Here is a 19,586-nt window from a genome sequence, read left to right as displayed (position 1 = left end):
GCCGATACAGATACGGCACGCGCGCAAACATATATATATACCTGAACATGCAGACATTTACAGATAAGCCGATAAGGCTAACATACAGACGAAACCCGTAACCCACACATCTATCTACAGGCCTCTACAGACATACAGAATCATATGACGGGACAGGGCCCCGCCGTACCCAGAACTTCCATACATACAGAACATACGGAAAACAGAAGATATATATACCAAAGTACATGCTCCGAATCAAAAGGAGCTCTTCAAGATAGCAGAACCTGTGCCTTAGACTGGCGGCGTGTCACCGAGTGCGCCTGTACCTGCGGGCATGTAACGTAGCCCCCGAAGAACCGGGGGTCAGTACAAAAATGTACCGAGTATGTAAAGCAGAAATATATCAAACATAATCATGATCTGGACCGGAAGCGCATAAATATACTAGACTGGCTCATAAGCCGGACAGACAGAGTCATAGTCCCGACAGACGGACATAATCATGGTCCAGACAGACAGAATCAGAATCCATACGGACATACAGAATCGGAATCCATACGGACATACAGAATCAGAATCCATACGGACATACAGACATAGTCGTAGTTCAGACGGACAGACAGAAGTATACCTGACAGAATTATGCATGCAGAGTAGTGCAGAGTCATACTGAATCATACAGAATCATACAGAGGCATGTGCTTATATACATACTGATGGCACATGCATACAGACATACAGATCCCGGCCCTGTCTGGGGGCGCGGTAAACAGAACCCGGCCCTCTTAGTACGGGACGCGGTGGACAGACAGAATCAGATCAGATCATATGCCGTCCTGGCCGCCATCCCCATACACAGATCATAGTATCATACAGACATACAGATCCCGGCCCGTACGCCGAGGGACGCGGTGAACAATGCAGAGAAATATGCACGATAACAGAACCTGGCCCGGGACGCAGTGAAGGAATGCATTGAGACAGCCACGAACAGATCCATGGGAAACCACATACATACAGACTCACATACAGACTCAATCAGACTAAAGGGTGCCAAACGGCGAGCCAAAATCAGAGTATACGGATAGTATGCATAGTACGCGCCTATATCCTACTTGGGAAGGCACGACATATTATTATCAGAATCGGATTCTCAGATGTTCAGAAGTTATTTTATAAGAATTTCATAAAAATAGTTGTATCATAATCAAAATAATAGTTCAGATGGTTTCTGAGAAAATCGGACAAAACGGATGTATTTAAAGTATTACAGAAGATATCGGGCCTTGCGGGCCCGCCTCGGACCAACTCGAGGCAACATATGTAAATTATCGCTAATAGACCTTATGAGGTCATCCATAATCGTTTGGAAGTGTTCCGACTCCGTTTAGGGGAGTTTTTTACAAAAATTCACTTTAAAGGCAATTTGTAAGAAAATAGCTTCAATTGAATTGAAGGAATTGGAGCGGTTTTCCGTCTCGAATTCCGGGGAACGGAGTCGTACTTAAGGCTCGCGGCCGAGCCTATCACATCCAGAACATGCCTAGGAACAAAGGAAAATGCTTCACATACCTCGATAGCGCCTTACGCTCGCTTGGCGTCGATCCCAATCTCGTCCAAAATCTAGAAATGGTCAAGTTTACCATTTGTTAGTTTCAAACTTTTCAATAATCCAACTTAACACATGTTTGCCTACCGAAATTTCGGCAGCATTTCCTCTGTATATAAGACATCCCCGAGACTTAGCTCGGCTCAATTCACTACACAACAACCCAGAACAACAGCAAAAACAACAACAGACATTAAAACACACACTATGGCATCACTAGCCATCGTTTCGGCATAACGACACATCTTTCGTTTCAAACTTACATTTCCAAACCAAACTTGTTATTTTGATATTCATCACCCACCAAATTCATTACAACATACATCGGAAGCATCCATACCATTTTCACCCAATATTCATAAGGTATGCGAACATTCAAACTTTCCATTAAGCCACTACTTTTCCAATTTTTCCTAACCTTCAACATACAAGTTCATTATACATTTCCATCTTCCAAATTCATCCACAATAATCATAATTTTCCTCTTGATACTTTCATTTCCATTTTTACATAAACCATAACAAAGTTGTATGTTTTCCTACAACAACTTAATAACCATTAAGTCCTTCACTCTCCTCACATAATCCATGATTAAAACAACCAAAATATTAATTCAAATCAGTCCATCAATTTCAATTAAAACAGCCCCTCACCCATAAATTTCAACAAAACAACAAACGAGTTTATGATGTTGTTTTCTCCGTTCTAATTCGTTAAAACTCTAAATAAACACTTTAATAACATAAAAGGAATTTTATAAATACCTTATCAGAAGATCCACCACGAAAATTTCATCCCCCAAGACTAATATTTATCTCAAATTGAAGGCAACGTAACGTACAACGTTTTTCTCTTCATGAGCTTCGGGATTCGGAGCTCGGATTTTGATCAAAATGATCTTCTTAGCCTTGAAGTTTTCTCTCTCTCTCTCTAATGGAATTTTCTGGATCTTTTCTGATCTGAAATGTGGAGGAGGCTGAAAACTCCCTTAAATAATAAGGAAATGGGCCTGACCCGGATTGGAATCGGGTTGGGCCCATTTCACTGCCCAGCTTGACCTTTCCGCCTTAAAATGTCCATATCTCCTTGTACCGACGTCGCCTGGGAGCCCACGACCTACCGTTGGAAAGATATTTCAATTATCTACAACTTTTATATCTGGGCATTTTCCCAAATTCTAAACTTATAATGCCGTTTTTGCCCCTCCAAGTCAGGTCATCCGAAAATGTTTTCTTAAAAATATTCGTTTGGAGGGCTTCCACTTTGATTTGGCCCCAGAGCCCTTCACGGGTTGTGTTTAACTTTACATATACGATTCATATAACTTTTCACATGTCCCAAAAAAAATATTGATGTGTGGGCCCCACCTCAGCTTACAAATAATTTGACGTTCGAAAATGCAGGATATAACAGGAAGCCTCCTTGGAATATAGCATTGGTTGTTGAAGAACTGCTAGAGATTATAGACAATGCTAATGTACAGGTCATGCATATTATGAGAGAGGGTAACCAATTAGCTGATCACTTGGCTAATGTTGCACTCGACCATGGAGAGGTTGTTGTGCATTCTTTTACAGAACTTGATTCAAAGGGTAGGAGGATTCTAAATAGTGACAAATTACAATGTCCCTATTTGAGAATCAGAACTCAGAAGAGATACTAATGTCTGCTTATAAGCTAGTGTGGAGGAAGGTGTATTATCATACTCAAGTCCTTAGGGAGGAGAATATGGTGATTCCATGGATTACTAGTTTGGTTTGCTGGACTGCAGTTAGCACTCTGATTAATTTGATGGAAAAATTATTAAAAAAAAAAAAAACCAGCAACTGATCTGTAGCTGCAGAAACAGCATTGCTAAATGCTGCAAGGTTGTTTCTGATCTGTAGCTGCAGAAACAGCATTGCTAAATGCTGCAAGGTTGTTTCTGTTAATTGCAATTTGAATAAACATAGGCATACATTTTCTATTTAGAGGCTATTCTTAGTTGGTGGTATTAGCACCCCGGGATGCTCATCCTACTGAGAACTGGTTAATAAGTAGAGAATGTACTTACCTGGTTGAAAGAAAGGCATCATAGACTGCAGGGACACAAGAATTTTCTGAGATAATGAGCAGCTGAAGACGGCTATGGGATTTACAATAGGAAAGCAGCAGTAGCTTCCTCTACTACTGGTCTCTATCAAATTGCTGCTGTGCACTAGGAGGGATATTTAAAAAAAAAAAAAAAGGGTGAAACTGCATCACTGAAATTGTAGTTGCAACATGGATTCAAGAGTACAAAGGGAGGCTAGCATGGACAACTCTAGGTGGAAATGATGTTGGTTTCTAAGTGCAACTGCAAGGAATCAGCTATGAAAAACAGCAGCAATGTGCAGTACCTGGTAACTTGAAGAGTGCAGGTTTAGCATGGACTCAAGAGAACAAAAGGAGGCTAGAAAATTTGTTGCTGGTTTCAGCAGACTATCTTGGCTTCATCAAAGGAATCCTGTGCATCAGTTATGCAAGTTCCAAATGCCTAGACTGGTACTATAATGGACCTGCAGGTGGGACTCTAAAGTTGGACTTTACATGAGACAACAAGGAAAAGAAAAGAGAAGAAGTTGGGAAAGAGGAAACAAGTACCATATGTTGTACCTGCAGAACTGATTTACTGCCAGTTTGTATGTACATGTTTTTCATTTGCATACAAGGATGCTTGGAGGAAATCTCCCCAACACTCACATCAATGGGACCATGTACCTTGGAGCATGGACTCATATTGCAGATCACTAGTGCACTGGTTTAAAACTACAACCAGTAGCAGTCAATATTGCTGGTGCAATTCTGCTGCATCAGGTTTGACTCAAAAGAACAAATCACAAGAACAAATTTTACTGCTGGTGTGAATCAGGAATCAGGAGGAAGAGAAAAAAAGAAAAAAAAAAAAGGGTGCTGCTTTGTACTCAGCCTACTACTGATAATAATAAAAAAAAAATCAGTTAAAGGACAGCATTGAGCAGTCACTAATCTAGATATTGACTTTGTTACGGTGTGTGGTATTAGTACTTTGTACTCAGCCTACTGTGACATTGACAATACAGAGAAACAGCTTTGAGTCCAAAAAAAAAAAAAAAAAGATGTTGTACAGGTACAGCAGCAAGAGTGGGATGGCTTTTGCGATCTGGTGTGAAGGATATCGGTGGTTTTACTGATAATTTGACAATGTGTAGGAGCGTCGATTCTCTTAATGAGGGGCAAAATGGGAAATATGGTCTTTTAGGTCGAAAAGGCAGCCAGGATGAGGGATAATGATTTATACAATCATTTACAAATATATTGTATGGAGAACCTGATGGTTGGACTATCAAGACTGTTTTTTCATGATCAGGGGCAAAATGGGAAATATGGTTTTTTCGTGGAAAACGCTTGATGTGAAGATACAGATTGATGGAACCATGCATTTACAACTGTTATGGGTGGATAACCGGAATTTAAAATAAAAATAACCCTAAACCCCACACATAATTTGTTCATCTTCACTTAGGCTATTTCTTATCCTAGTAACAGCTTCTATGAAGATGGCCACATGTTTTAGCAGGTGATATGAAGCTGCAGAGTGGAAATCAGCACTGCTATGTGCAGCACCTGGAGGACAACAACGAAGCTGCCTGGTTTACTGCTGCCAGGCTACAACTACTTACTGAACATAGATTCTGATACTTAGTTGATGACAACTGATGATAGAAGATTGTCCTGGTGTGATCTTGTCTACTTCAGGTGGCAGGGTAAAAATAAAGAGATGCATCAGCTGTCACAAGATGCAGCAGACAAATCTGCAGCTGCATAGAGGCAAATAGCATTGCTATGTGCAGCACCTAGCTGGCTGTTAGGTGCAACTGCAAGGTTCAAGAAATCTATATATTGTAGCTTCAAATAAAGGCTGCAAGGCTATCTGAAGTAACAGCTTCAATGTACAACACTGCTTTGGAATAGATGCAGCAATTTGTTTTAAAAAAAAAAAATGCAGAGAAGGCTGGAGGTACCTTTGAATCAGGCTGCTGGTGTAGAACTTTGCACATCAGCAGAAATGATGCTGTGAGGTTTCCACATCAGCAGAATATGGAGACACAGGAGTGTTGAGGTGGAGAGAAGGGATCATTGCCATCATGTTCAAGTCCCGTGGGAGGAGAACATGATGGCACTTTACTACTCACACTGGTTTCTGTTTTACAGGTACCTTGGCAGGGAATGCGCAGGTTTAGCATGGACTCACAAGATAAAAGGAGGACATGAAAGATGGAAGATGATTGCATCATCACATAAGATGCAGCACATTGGCAAAGGAGTAGAAAGGCTACACAGAGAACACACAAGCATGGATCATCTGCAGCAGTGCTATCTGAACATGCAGAACTACTTGGAGTATAAAGCTAAACATACAGATGGTCATATGTGGCAGCAACTGGGACAAAAGGAAATCAATTCACACTAGCAAATGGAAAGTCTTAGTGAAGCAACTAAGAGCAACATTTCATTTCAGAAGTGAGGAAGTACTGTGAGCTACTGTAAGGAAAAATGGTGTTGCTTTCAGCAAGCAATGCTACTTGCTTTGACTAACTGACAGCAGAAAAGGAAAAGGCTTGGCAGCAGCTAAGAGCAACAATTCACAGGGCTGGGATCACAAATTTGCTGAAATGCTGTAAGCTACTCCTTTGAGCAGTATCCAGCAGAAAATTCAGAGAGGAAAAAAAAAAGGGGGGGGGGGGGGGGGGGGGGTGTTATATTACTTAACATTGCTGCAGATACGACAGCTGGGATTTACTGTACAGCTGCAGCGTGAACATTTCACATGAGCAACATAATGATATACACAGATATATCAGTGGCATACATGGTATACTGTGCTATTATTGGGACTGCTTGAAACACAAAGATGCATTCTTGATCTATCTATTGTTTGTTCCACAGTGGGTGGTATTAGCACCCCGGGATGCTCATCCTATTGAGGAACTATCAATATTTAGAGAATGTAGTATCCTTAGGCAAGGCCGAATTATTGGGAAAGACATAGAGTCCAGGCCACAACTAATATCACTAGTGCACTTATGGCAAGGAAACAGTTACATTGAGCACAAAGAGATCTACAACTGGTTTGATCAATTGCTGCATTAAGTAGCAGTTTTTTTTTTTTTTTTTTAATCATCAGCTGTAGGCAACACAAGTGCAATGCTGATATACACTGGTATACAGCTGATATACATGGAGGGTTGGCCAATTTGTGCATCAAGGGAGCAAACTTGGGACACAATTTGGTTGTCAACAAGTAGAACATCACAATGCAAATTTACTCAAGTTTAAATCCATTATCATATTCTTAATTTAGCAATTTGTAATGCCAACTTAAGTCATCATATAAGACTTGGGTTGGTTCTTTTAATTTAGTTCTTGCACTTTTATTAGCCATTTGGCGCTCATTGTAAAGACTCTTTAATTTTGTTGGTTTGAGAAAATTTATAAAATCAGACCTAGGCCTACAAGCCTAGTGGAATTTGCTAAAAAAAAAAACTCGAAACCCAAAACTCAAAATCTTGAAACCCTAAACCCTGAAACCTAAATTCTAACAAGGTGGGAACAAGTGTTATATGGAGAAAACCAGGCAGCAGGCTGTGGTTTGGAATTTGCGAAAGCTCAAAATTTGCAAAAAGGATGTTGTTGTTAGAAAGATTTGCTCATTCACTCTTGAGGATGGTATGAAAGGAAATCTTATCATCATGCTCAAATCCTATGGGAGGAGAGCATGTGGTAATTTTTTACTCTTAACACTGGTTTCTTTTTTGCTGGTTTGGAAGCTTGTTTGTGCCACTGATCCTATTTATCTGGGAAATGATTTGGTACATACTATGCTCAAATTTGATCTAATCCTACATCCTATTGATCCTACTCATAGAGGAAATGACATGGGAAATACTGGAGTTGTATTGAAGATAGATCTTGGTGCTATTTGTACTAATGATCCTAATTACATAGGATATGACTTAGTACAATGTTGGTTTAACTACTACAGTTCTATTGATACAATAGGTGCAGGAAATAACAAATACTGCATAAGAAAGGATATGGGACTACAGTATAATTTGGATACAAAAATATGTGCTCATACTGTACATGTTTGTGTGTCATTGGTTTGCTGGTTTTCAGGGAATGCAAAATGGATACAGGTTCGGAAAAAACAGGCTTAGTACATGCTAGAAGTTGATACAATGATGATCAACATCATAATTCTCAAGCTTGCAAAGAATACAAATTGGTTCTACAGTTTTCTAAATTGCCGCAATGCTACATCAACTAGAACATATCAGGAAGCATGTTATGAAACACACCTGCCATACAGGGTACTTAAGAGTCAATACAATGTCATAGATGATCCATTTATTGTCTTTCCCTCAGTGTGTAGTATTAGCACTATGTGCTCATCCTACTGAGGGATTGACAATTCTTGGAAAGTATACTTAGGGCTATTATATGGATGCAGTAGTTGCTACTGGTTTATTGCATTTCCATTGATTGCAACAGGAGGCTAATTTGGGAAATGCATTATATTCTACACACATCAAGGATACAAGTTACACTCCAAGAGGCTATGCATGCAACTCTTGGCAATAACAGTGCAGTTATGGCAAAAACTGCACTGCCTAGGATCATCTTTTTAGCTTATTTTTAGTCAAAAAACTGTTTCACACTATTATCATTTCTATCAATTTTTAGTTATTTTGGTTTACTTATTAGCAACTTTGGTATTATAAGTCTTAATTTGGTCATTAGTTTAATTCATACAGTTTTCATTAGCTGTGGCTACATTTGTAAGACTTTGTGATTTGTTTTGAGAAAAATATATAAATCAGCCCTAGGCATCATGCCTAGTAGACTTTATTTTTTTTTTAAAAAAACATGAAGTCACTGTACTACAATAACGTAATATAAATATCAGTATTTCATAACATGAAGTAAAACTAAGAAGCAATACATGTACAAAACTTGACTCTCAAACCTGAAACCTAGACCCACAGCTTCACCAAACATAGTAAGAAGTTTCATGGCCTGAATGCTAAGACAAAAGTTAAATTTAGGTGAAAATAACAGTTATCACCTCAACATCTTCAACTTCAAAAGACTCAGATGTTTAAACTGAGAAGCGCCGTCACCCGTCTTACTTATACCATATTTTGCAGATGTCCCTTTCTTACTTGGAGGCCAGCTGAGAATCATAAGGGAAAAGATGAGAAAGAAGTATAAAAATAAAGAGCAAAAGAAAAATAATTAGGAGGCCTATGCAAAACACAGCATCCTGGACAAGTTACTTTCCACTCAGAATGCAAAACTTACAGTAGCATAAATATCTTAGACACATATGCCAAGGCTGAAAATGTAGCATCTCTAGCTTCAACTTGGTATTGTCACGCCCCAAAACTCACCCTAGACGTGACCGGCATCCGATGTTATGAACAACATCGGAAGAACCTAAACAACACAATAATAATACTTGAACCCGCCAGGTTCAATATTCGCCTCTAATAGTTTATAAAATAAATGTAACATCAAGTTCCTTTTTAATAATCTTTCCTTATTAAATTAAACAAAGTTATAAGTAACTGCATATATCAGGATCATAATTATGAAATAAGGTCAGCGGAAGTCTAATATAAGTAAATAGTCATAAACGTGGCAAACCCCCATTAAGTCGTACGAGACTTTAACAATCTATTCACAATTCTGACAACTATCTATGGAGCTTCTAAGAGATAAAACAATCATCTAACTTCGGGACACAACCCGGAAATCTAGAATATTAAATGAAACAGGAAGTGTCCCACGAACAAGGATGTGGGCTCACCAAATTAACAGCAGCAGCAAGTTCTCCTAAGTGTCGAGAGTATCACGAACCTGCTCTTCTCTGTTACCTAACATACCATCAAAAATAGCAATGGTATGCCTGAGTACTTTCGTACTCAGTGAGTGCCTCGGGGACAACAAGTATTACAAAAATAAAATATAATAATACATAAATAAATCAGTTCTGAAAGGATAGTATAAAAACAGTCATTCCACATTGTGATTCTTAATATCATTTGTTAAACAGTTTACAAAGCCATTAATCAATATAAAAATAGGTATTCAGCATGTGTATCTCAATAAGAATTATCAAAACCGATTACGAAGCCTTTTTGTCAATTTATAACTTTCAATTATGCCTTCCAAATTGATCATGATTGTCAACAACAGTTCCATGAGAGAATAAGAATATCACACATGCCAATACAGGCCCAAGAATCAATCATATCGCGCATAGCGCACCACACCGGAACATATAATTCTCGGTGACTATCCTTCCTCCCGAATAGCTAGGCATAAATCACACCGGACTATGTAGTACGCGGTGGCTATCCTTCCTCTCAAATAGCTAGGCATAAATCACACCCCGGGTAGCGAACCCAGCAGTGGCTATCCTTCCTCCCGAATAGCTAGGCATAAATCACACCCTGAGTAGCGAACCCGATAGTGATCACTCTTCCTCCCGAATGGCTAGGCAATTAACACACTAGGATCCATAGTGGCTACCCTTCCTCCCGAGTAGCTAGGCCAAACACAACAACAAAGTTCATAGCATAGAAGCTGATTCATAATTTGTCTCAAAGTAGTCACACCATCAAATAGCATTAAAGCTCATTATGCCATTATGAAAATTCATAATTTCATAGATAATCATGAAAACGTTTCCACTTCTTTAAACAAGATTACTTTGTCATAGTTCCTTTGTAAATTCATCAATACCAACAATTAACCATCATCATTAAGCATCTCTCATAGAGGAAAACATTCATAATACCTTATACATATATAGGGTTTGTTACAATCTAGGTTCAATGTGGGCTCGTCCCCTCACGCACATTAACCATTAATCAAAGCATGTAATAGATTTCAAGAATGTAAAACCGATTCATCATATCATTCAAAACATGCTTCTATAAAGAATCAATCTTTTAAGAGAGTTTGTAAAAGAGACATATGAATTACCTTTATATTCAAAAAGGATTTTATTTTTAAAGAGACATACAAATCATCCTTATAGTCAAAAATGATTTTCAAAAGAGACATACATCCCAAACCAATTTTTAAAAGGGAGACATACCTTAATGTGTTAAACAAAGTTTAACAATTCACTTTCCTAATGAAGAACACCCACAATCTAGCTTAAATCACTTTAGGAAGAATTATGCTGCAAACCCTAGGTTTTGATCACAAGAATCATAAGTTTGATGTTAGAATAGATTAGTAATATTAAAGGTGTTCTTACCTTTGATTTGAAGACTTGGAGAGATGATTTTCGTGCTTAGGGTTTGGAAGGATAAAAAAGAATGGGAACAAAATAAGATCATACCCATTTTAAACCCAATTTTCTGCCAGAAATAGAGAAAATACGGCCTACAAAGTACGTCCCATACTTTGAAGTACGTCCCGTACTTGTAGCCCGTATTTAGGCTGCCAAGACCAGTGAAGAACGGAAGAAGTACGTCCAAAAGCACGTCCCGTACTTTAAAGTACGGCCCGTACTTTCTGGGCGTATATTGGGCGAAATCTCCAGCTTTTGTGCCCTTCAGTAAAACGGACATAAACTTTTTGTACATAGCTTTTCTCAGGCTGGGCGACCTACCGTTAGAAAACTATTTCAAAGATATACAACTTTCATCTAGAAAGTTTTTCCAAATTCGCAACACATTTTCATGAAAATCGTCCAGAAGACAGACCTACCAAAACTTAGGCAAAGTTAAGAGCCCTTAAGAACTTCAATTGTTGGTTTGACTTCAAAATGACCGCCTTCCACCCGAATTCATCAAGAATGGATTCGTATAGGTATAATATCATCTTAACACTAGATTTTTACATATTCACACCTAACCCAAATTTACGGGATGTTACAGGTATCCAGCCAAAAGAAGCAAATATAAGCAGAACAAGAATGTCAGTGTCAGATCATGAATTCTAAAAGAAACTGCATTTTACATATTATGCTTAAAGTGAAATCAAGAAAAGGAACATTCATATCTTGAATCTTTCCTACACTCAATATAGCATTGAGGTGTCTTAACTGATAATAAGGCAATTGACAAATAGTACAAGTTAATTAATCCAACTCAAGTTTTAAATGATGTAAAACGTAAGCTATATGAAAAAAGGAAAATGGTGTTTTCCTCGTGTCTAAAAAACCAAACTTGAGTTAAATAGGTTTTATCACATAAAAGACACGAAAGACCCTATTTCAGTTGGGATAACTGAGGACACAGAAGAGCAAACTTGGCAACAGGACTTCACCATTGCTGATATACTGAGAAGTAAGAAGGCAAAAATCAATTTATTAACACTCTTATTTTATCACAAAAAACATAGATGGTTTTTGCGGAATTTACCACCACATTGATAGCAACAAAGGCTTCTGCCCATAAAGATGAGATACAGGGTTATTTTAGAAGATTTCTTGAGACATGAGTAACCTTAGTTTACTATATAATGCTCTATTCACGCGTGTGATACTATGGATGAACTACGACTATACGAAGTGGTAGAGTATTCTTAGGCAGATTATTGTACCTGTAAAATCTACAGAGAATATAATAATGACATAGGATTCCTTCACGTAGAAGTTCTCAACAGTTCCATGTAATCTGTGAACATCTCATTTTGCAAAGGCGATCTTCAAATCCTCTAAGACTTTAGATCATAAATTATAAAACGACTAATTGGTGCATTTTCGAGGAAGAAAAAAAACTGTTTAAAAGGTAAGATTAAGATGGAAAGATGTATTTGTAGATGTTGAACCTTGCAATAGCCAACACTTGGTCACCTTGGTATAACGAGCAAAAAATTCACCTCCCTCTATACCAATTAGAAGATAGGTCAGATAAGTATGTTTCCACTAAAAAGAAAATCTATATTTTTCATATCTCATAAGATGTAAACTATATTGGTTTAACAAACCAAAAGTTTAAAGTACAAGCGGTGACAACTACAAAAAATCCAAAAAAAAAAAAAAAACACATAAATCATCAATCTGGAAAGTCAAAGGCAAATCATTTAAATCACTTTGGTATTAATTTGTGAGATAATCAATAAATCTCACATATACACATCCAAAATAAAAGCACAAATTAAATGGCGGAAACAGGAGAGTGAAAAAAAAAAAAAAAACTATACAAGTAAATAGAATTTACATCACATGTCATGCAATTTTCCAACAGGATGGTCCCAAACTTTAAATGCATAAGATTTTTTCTACTGCATATTGTGAGATGAATAGTTTATCCATTCTCATATACCATGTACTAGTTTTTTAGATGAACAAAATTTTCAGGTAGTGATCTAGCTAAAAAGAATAATAAAGAAAAGTAAAGCAACCCATTAAAAGCGCAAAAGAGCAAAAGTGTGAAGAAAATTAAGGTATATAAGCTTGTTTTAGCAGTTCGGCGCATGAAGAGGAATCAAGAATGGAAAATTTTGGCTAACGTGTTTTACCACGTACAGATGAATTTTCAGCACTCTGCATCATGTCATCTTGTTTTGTGTGCTATTCAAATGATTAATTTCACTGTTTTTAAAGTGGCAGCGTTAAATTTGTTTATATATTTATATGAAATTACTTTGATTTTTTGAGTTGCTGTTAGTTGGACTTTAAGTCTTTAAATGCTACTTTTGTGAAATACAGTTAGATAGGTTCATTCCCCAACGTCTTGTGATGGATTTTCACTATTGGCATTACAAAGCTCCTTACAACATAGGTAAATAAGGATGTTCCAATTGACAATGTGCTTTAAATGGAGACATGACACCTGAGTAGGCAGCAACCCGAGGCTCATATTCATCAAGAATATACATATGATCAAATACATGTCCTTTACCAATAAACTTATGCTTCGGATTACGAAACAGACAATATAACACTTAAGGTCTCTGGTAAGTTTACTCACAGAAATCAAATTAAAGGCCAACTTCGGCAGATGTAATACAGATGACAAGGTAATAAAGGAGGTTGGTTTGACAGTCCCAAATCCCACAATGTTACATGTTGACCCATCAGCTACCATTACATGAGAGGGTGCTTTGTATGATCGAAAGGTAGAAAATATATTAGGATTACCTGTCATGTGAGCTGTAGCACCTGAATTAATCAATCAATTATCCGAAGAGGAGATAAGGCATGCATTTCTTGAATCACCAAGGATAGTGAATTCTTTTATGGATTTTCGATATTGAGAGAATTCTTCAAACTCATCTGCTGAAACCAAAATTGTCTTACCCTACTGATTCATAGCCATATTTCCTCCTTTCTAATTGTTTACAGTAATATTCCCAACTTAAATACCCAAAGTCAATATAGAAACCAGCGAACACAATCAAATACTTAAGAATGGACAAGCTTCATAAGGTCTTCAATAATATCAGATTCCAAGAAATTAGCAGGAGACAAATAACCCAACAAAATAATGAAGCTGAGAGTCAACTACCAGATCCCCCAAAAAAAAAAAAAAAAAAACAGCAATAAAGAGAAGCAGCCACAAAACAAGAATAATTCGATTCTAAGAAGAAATCAGCAGTCGAAGAAGAGCCAAACAGATACCGGATCTGAATCCAGAAGCTACAGTAAAAACAAAAAAATAATAAACCTGGAAGTGACGAAGAAACCCTCCAAATAGTGTTTCAACACCAGATGAAACTTGGGGTAAGCCGGCAACGAAGATCCAACACCGGAAATCCAATTCCCAAAAGATTCTATCGGAGCATGCGCCTACGCACGGCGGCACGTGACAAACAGGCGAGGTTCAAATGGCACGTGAAGGCCACTCGCTTCACACCAAGTTGCCGTTGAAGGGTGGTCCGGCCGGAAAGGATGATACGCCTCCTACTATGGTGGCAGTGACACAATGGCCACTTTAAAGTGATTGATCCAAAATTCGAACCTCTTTCTGCAAGGCAACAAAACAAGATCGAGCTTGCCTTTTGAAACCAGGCCAAAACAGGATCGAGGAGCCTATAGGCTTTGATACCATGTAATTGAATTGAAGAAGATGAAGTATTCCAACAAGTAAATGAGGTATAAATACAATACATTAGGTTCTAACTTAGGAAAGAAAATAAAGACTGATTCCTACAAATTTGCTGCCTAATTATCCTATGTACATTACTAAGAATAATATCCATATACATTCTGTAACACTCCTCATAAACCCTCTACGGCCATATTCTACTTAAGTTCATAAAGTCCTGAATATTAACCAGCAGGGAAGAGCTGAGCAAGACAAAACCTGAACTCTAGTGAGAGTGTTATTGTGAACTCCGGCGAGTTCAACTTCGAAGGATTGAGCAACCAATCACCCCTTGTCCACTATCCGTCCTGCCTATCTCCACCATTGCAAGGGGAAGTTGCAGGTTTAACTCGATATTACAAGTTTTGTAACAGCATATCATATTTTTGGCTCGTGCGCACAAGCCTATCAATGTTATTCCTAGACTAAATTCGGACCTTTACATACATCTAGATGTCAATATCAAACAAAACCTTGGTATTGAAAAGTGGCATTAATTCATTTAGCAAACATTCATATTCTCAATATTTCCTTCTTTCTAGTAAATCAGAATCCATATTACCAATATTATTCTACCCATCATAAAATTGACAGCGAACACTAGTGAACTACATGGTTAGTTAAAAAGATATTTCACATGTATGAGAAGATTCTAGGACAAAGCGTTAATAAAGGGAAGAGTGTTTTCCTATCACAACAATCAAATGCAAGAATTGTCCCCTAAATTATCAGGGATGCCAACTTTGTGGTAAGGAAGAGGAATTTCATTTTAAGCAATGTTACCACTATATTGATACCAATGAAGAGGTGGCAAGGGAGGATTCTGTCTTTAAAGAGGAGAAGCAGGGTTAATTTAAAAGGTTTCATGAGATGTAAGCAACCTTAGTATATTTTATAGGACTCTTTTTCACACATGCTATACTATGTATGAACTGTGAATATACGAATTAGTAGAGTACTTTCGGGAAGTTATTTTATCTGTAAAAACCACAGAGAATACATTAATGGACACAGGATTCCTTCACATAGAAGTGCTCAACTGCTCTATGTAAGCTCTTAGCATCTCGAGTTGCACAGCTGACTTAAAAAAAACACCTCATTAGCGCATTTTGAAGGAAGAAAAAAATGGTGGAAGAGGGAATGTAAATGGACAAATGTATTTGTAGATGATGAACCTTATCATGACAAACTCTTTATCTCCTTGATATAATGAGCATAAAATTTCACCTCCCTCCCTTTAATTGCCAGAGCCTCTAGAGAGAGAAAAAAGAGTCAAAAAGTAATAAAAATAAATGCATATTTCATTCTATTTCTATTTTTGCTCTCATGTTCAGGAAAACAACATCAATTAGAAACAAAAACAAACAGACGAATTTAGAAGATAGGACAATTACATATAAACACAAGCGTTGAAAGGACTGATATTATAAAGGACCGGTGTCTTTTTTCTTAGATTAACAATATAGGAACCGATATACAAAAAAGAACTCGGCACCTAATCACTCCAAACTTAAAATGTGCGTCAATGTCCAGATGGATACTTTAGGAGTATTACCATGTCATGTCATCACTCAAATGAATCCCGCACCAACAATATATGCATAACTAACATGTACATAACTACATACACATTCATAAAATTTTGTAGGTTGTCATATCAAAGTAAGGAAGTAAGTTATGTTACAGGAAATCGCTCTTATATGTTTCAGATTCTGATAATGATAGCTATCCTTATGTGGCAAGTAGGTTTTAGAAACAAGAAAGCACAGAATAAGCAAAACCTTTAAGAATAAAACGAATTAATGTTCCAAAAAAGCAATGATTACATGAAAGCATTGCATTTCTTACCTGCCATATCAAACTATCTTCAATAGTAGCTGGTGCACCAAAGCTATTATTCACATCAATAGAAGTTGGAAGCCCGCCAGTTGTTTATACCTGCAATAATAGATAGCTCTAAGTACGTCATTGATTAAGAGAATTGAACAAGTACCGTTAAATGAATGCCCATCCGCATGCGGAAATTTCATATCTTGAATCTTTCCTGCACTCAATATAGCACTGAGGTGTCTTAACTGATAATAAGCCAGTTGACAAATAGTACAAGTTAGTAGGTCCACCTCAAGTTTTAAACGATATACAAAAACATTAAGCTATATTTAAAAAAAAAAAAAAAAAAAAGGGTTTCCTCGTGTCTAAAAATACAGATTTGAGTTGAATAGGTTTTATCAAGACACAAAATACCCTTTTCCTTTGGGATAAGTGAGGACAGAGGAGCGAGTTTGGTAACAGGACTTCACCACTAATGAAGTCTATGGAGTAATTAGTTATGACAGATATATTGAGAAGGCAAAATCAATTTACACTCCTATGTTATCACAGAAAACATAGATAGTTTATGACTGGAAGGTAATCATAAATTTGGTGCCACAAAGCTCTACCAGATAACGGATAAAGGGTGCAGGTTATACTAAAAGCAGAAGAGTCTACAGAACCAGAAAATGAAATTGAAGTCATCCAATTGATATGTGAAGCAACCTTTCACATTTAGTCTTTGCAATTCCGTAGTTAGTAGATCAGCAATAGCTTAAAAGATCTTAGCAGACAAACCTGGCCGAGATGCCAGCTTGTGCAGCACTTCCAATCTGTCCATCCGTGGTTTCTTTCTCTAAATAAAAAAATAAATGTCAGTGGCAATCAATATACTACTAGCAAACATAATGCGGCTCAAAAAATGAAAATGGGGATACACCCTCATTTTAATTATGGACAAACTAACTATACCAAGTACTCAACTTCAGAAAAGATGCTCGAAGCAACAAAGTCATACCTATTACCAGATTGGACAAATCCTCATGATAGTATAGTTTGTATAACTCTTAGACATCTAAAAGTCAGCATAAAAGTACTCCCTCGGCTCCCATTAATCACCATGAGAATATAGTTTGTGTAATCTTATAAAATCATGACAGGTTGCTTCTCAACAATTCTGATATTATCAGCTATAACAGGCGCATCATTTCCTTCAATGGCTAAAACACCTCCTTTCTTCTTCACACTAGTGTGCCAGCTTCAAGAATATTACTATATTTATGATAATATAACAAATAAAAATAGATGACAAAGTGGCTATTAAGCAAACCTGGCTATAAACTTATTCTTCAAGATACATGTTGATACAAAAGGGGGCAAGACAAAGCCATCCATCTGCAAGTTTATGACAGGAAAGTGAGCCACTTAACAATAGATGTAATGTCAGCTGCAAGAGAATAGAAATGTTAACTTTGCAGCAACCGAGCAGCCAGAGAAACTTTTAGTTGGCCATTAGTTGGTGGTCGATAGATCATAGATAGTTTAAGAAGAAACCAACCACGCCTTGCACCTTCTGATTTCTGCAACTCGCTGAGAATGCATCGGTCCTAAAGAAATAACAATAATTGTGGGCAAGCTAAACTGCTAAAGTAGTACAACCTCAAAGGCGCTTATTCCTGTCTCCACCATATGAGATGTAGAACTGTATTGCTCTTGTAGTAATGAAAGACTTTAGCACTAGTTCTAAATGAGAAGTATATCTATCTTCTAACTCTAGCTAGTGATCAGTGAGTGCTCTTGTCATATAAAAAAATATCTTTTTTTATATTTAAAAACACTTTATTTTTATAAAATGATTTATAATCACATAAAACATATATAACTCATTTAAAATTATAAATTTTTTTTTTTTTTAAATTTCGTGCTCAATAAAATGATTCATATAAATTGAAACAGATGGAGTAATAAATGAAGTAGGTCTAATAGCCTATCATGGGAGAGGTCTTGTCTATGGAAAAATCTGAACCGATGTTGATGTTTTGGTTGGCGGGAGAAAAAGCAAGAAAGTCTAAAAATAGATTAATCATTCTACTCCAAAGACCTCACCAATAAAATATTACTTTCTCTCTCCCAATTTAAGTGTTTTTAGGACTTAGGAGCCGTTTAAACCTGATTTCAACTCATACTTAATATACAATTTTGATATCTTAAATGGAAAAAGGATCAAATTTATCCTCTAAGTATACTTTATAGTTTAAATTTATTTTTCATTAAAATTTGGGATTAAATTTGTCCTCTCCATTAGAATTTTTGATAAATTTATCTTTATATGAATGAAAGTATGACTTGGACTTCATAACACAAAAAAATTAGTCACGTGGATCCACGTAGGCTCCACGTAGGATCCCATCCTCTGTTTCTTCGGTTTCATCTTCTTGTTTTATATCTTCTTCACCATTGTTGTTTTCTTGATTTCCATTCTCTTTTTCTTCATCCAGTTTAGATTCTACATTTCCATTCTGCCCATAATGCTCTTTTTGCCCTTCGCCTTCATTAAATCTGTGTAATTTAGTCACATCAGAAACAACCTCTATTCCATTTCCTTCATCAGTACTAGGACTGCTTAATCTTTTACGTCCATCCAATGTGAATACAGTGCAATAAGTGGAAGAAGCATCAGAGATAATAACTTCTTTCTTCACAATTTCACAGAATGACTTGTCACATAGTAGCTCTGTTTCATCCTTTGCTTCTTCTCCATTGTTGTGTTCTTGATTTCCACTCTCTTTTTCTTCATGATCAATGCTAAGACTGCATAGTCTTTTACGTTCATTATTCAAAGCGAAGACAGTGGTTTTAGTGGATTGAATTGGGTATGGGATCCTCCATGGATCGTGGAGCCTACGTGGCTAATTTTTTTGTGTTGTGAAGTCCAAGTCAAACTTCCATCCAAATAAGGGTAAATTTATCAAGTATCCTAACGGGAGGGCAAATTTGACCCCAAACTTTGACGGAGGACAAATTTAAACTATAAATCATACTTGGAGGGTAAATTTGACCATTTTCCCTA

At 37.0% G+C, this 19,586-nt stretch overlaps 1 long non-coding RNA gene across 15 annotated transcripts; it reads right to left on the bottom strand.

Annotated features, from left to right (window-relative positions):
• Positions 1-9: 9 nt before the first annotated feature.
• LOC132628286 (uncharacterized) lies at positions 10-18,404 on the bottom strand. Of its 15 annotated transcripts, XR_009578114.1 has the most exons (10): positions 18,075-18,404; positions 17,535-17,911; positions 17,315-17,372; positions 16,553-16,642; positions 14,285-15,957; positions 9,463-9,529; positions 8,719-8,826; positions 5,615-5,808; positions 1,555-1,605; positions 10-308 (listed from the first exon to the last, which is right to left on the bottom strand). It is a non-coding gene; the product is annotated as an uncharacterized LOC132628286 (long non-coding RNA). The 15 variants fall into 15 exon arrangements; XR_009578116.1 differs by lacking the exon at positions 1,555-1,605; XR_009578115.1 differs by lacking the exon at positions 5,615-5,808.
• Between the last annotated feature and the right edge of the window lie 1,182 nt (positions 18,405-19,586).

Source organism: Lycium barbarum, chromosome 2 (genome assembly GCF_019175385.1).
Source record: "Lycium barbarum isolate Lr01 chromosome 2, ASM1917538v2, whole genome shotgun sequence".
Taxonomy (NCBI): Eukaryota; Viridiplantae; Streptophyta; class Magnoliopsida; order Solanales; family Solanaceae; genus Lycium; species Lycium barbarum.
Note: the sequence above shows the minus strand (reverse complement) of the source record. Positions and strands in the feature narration are given on the sequence as shown.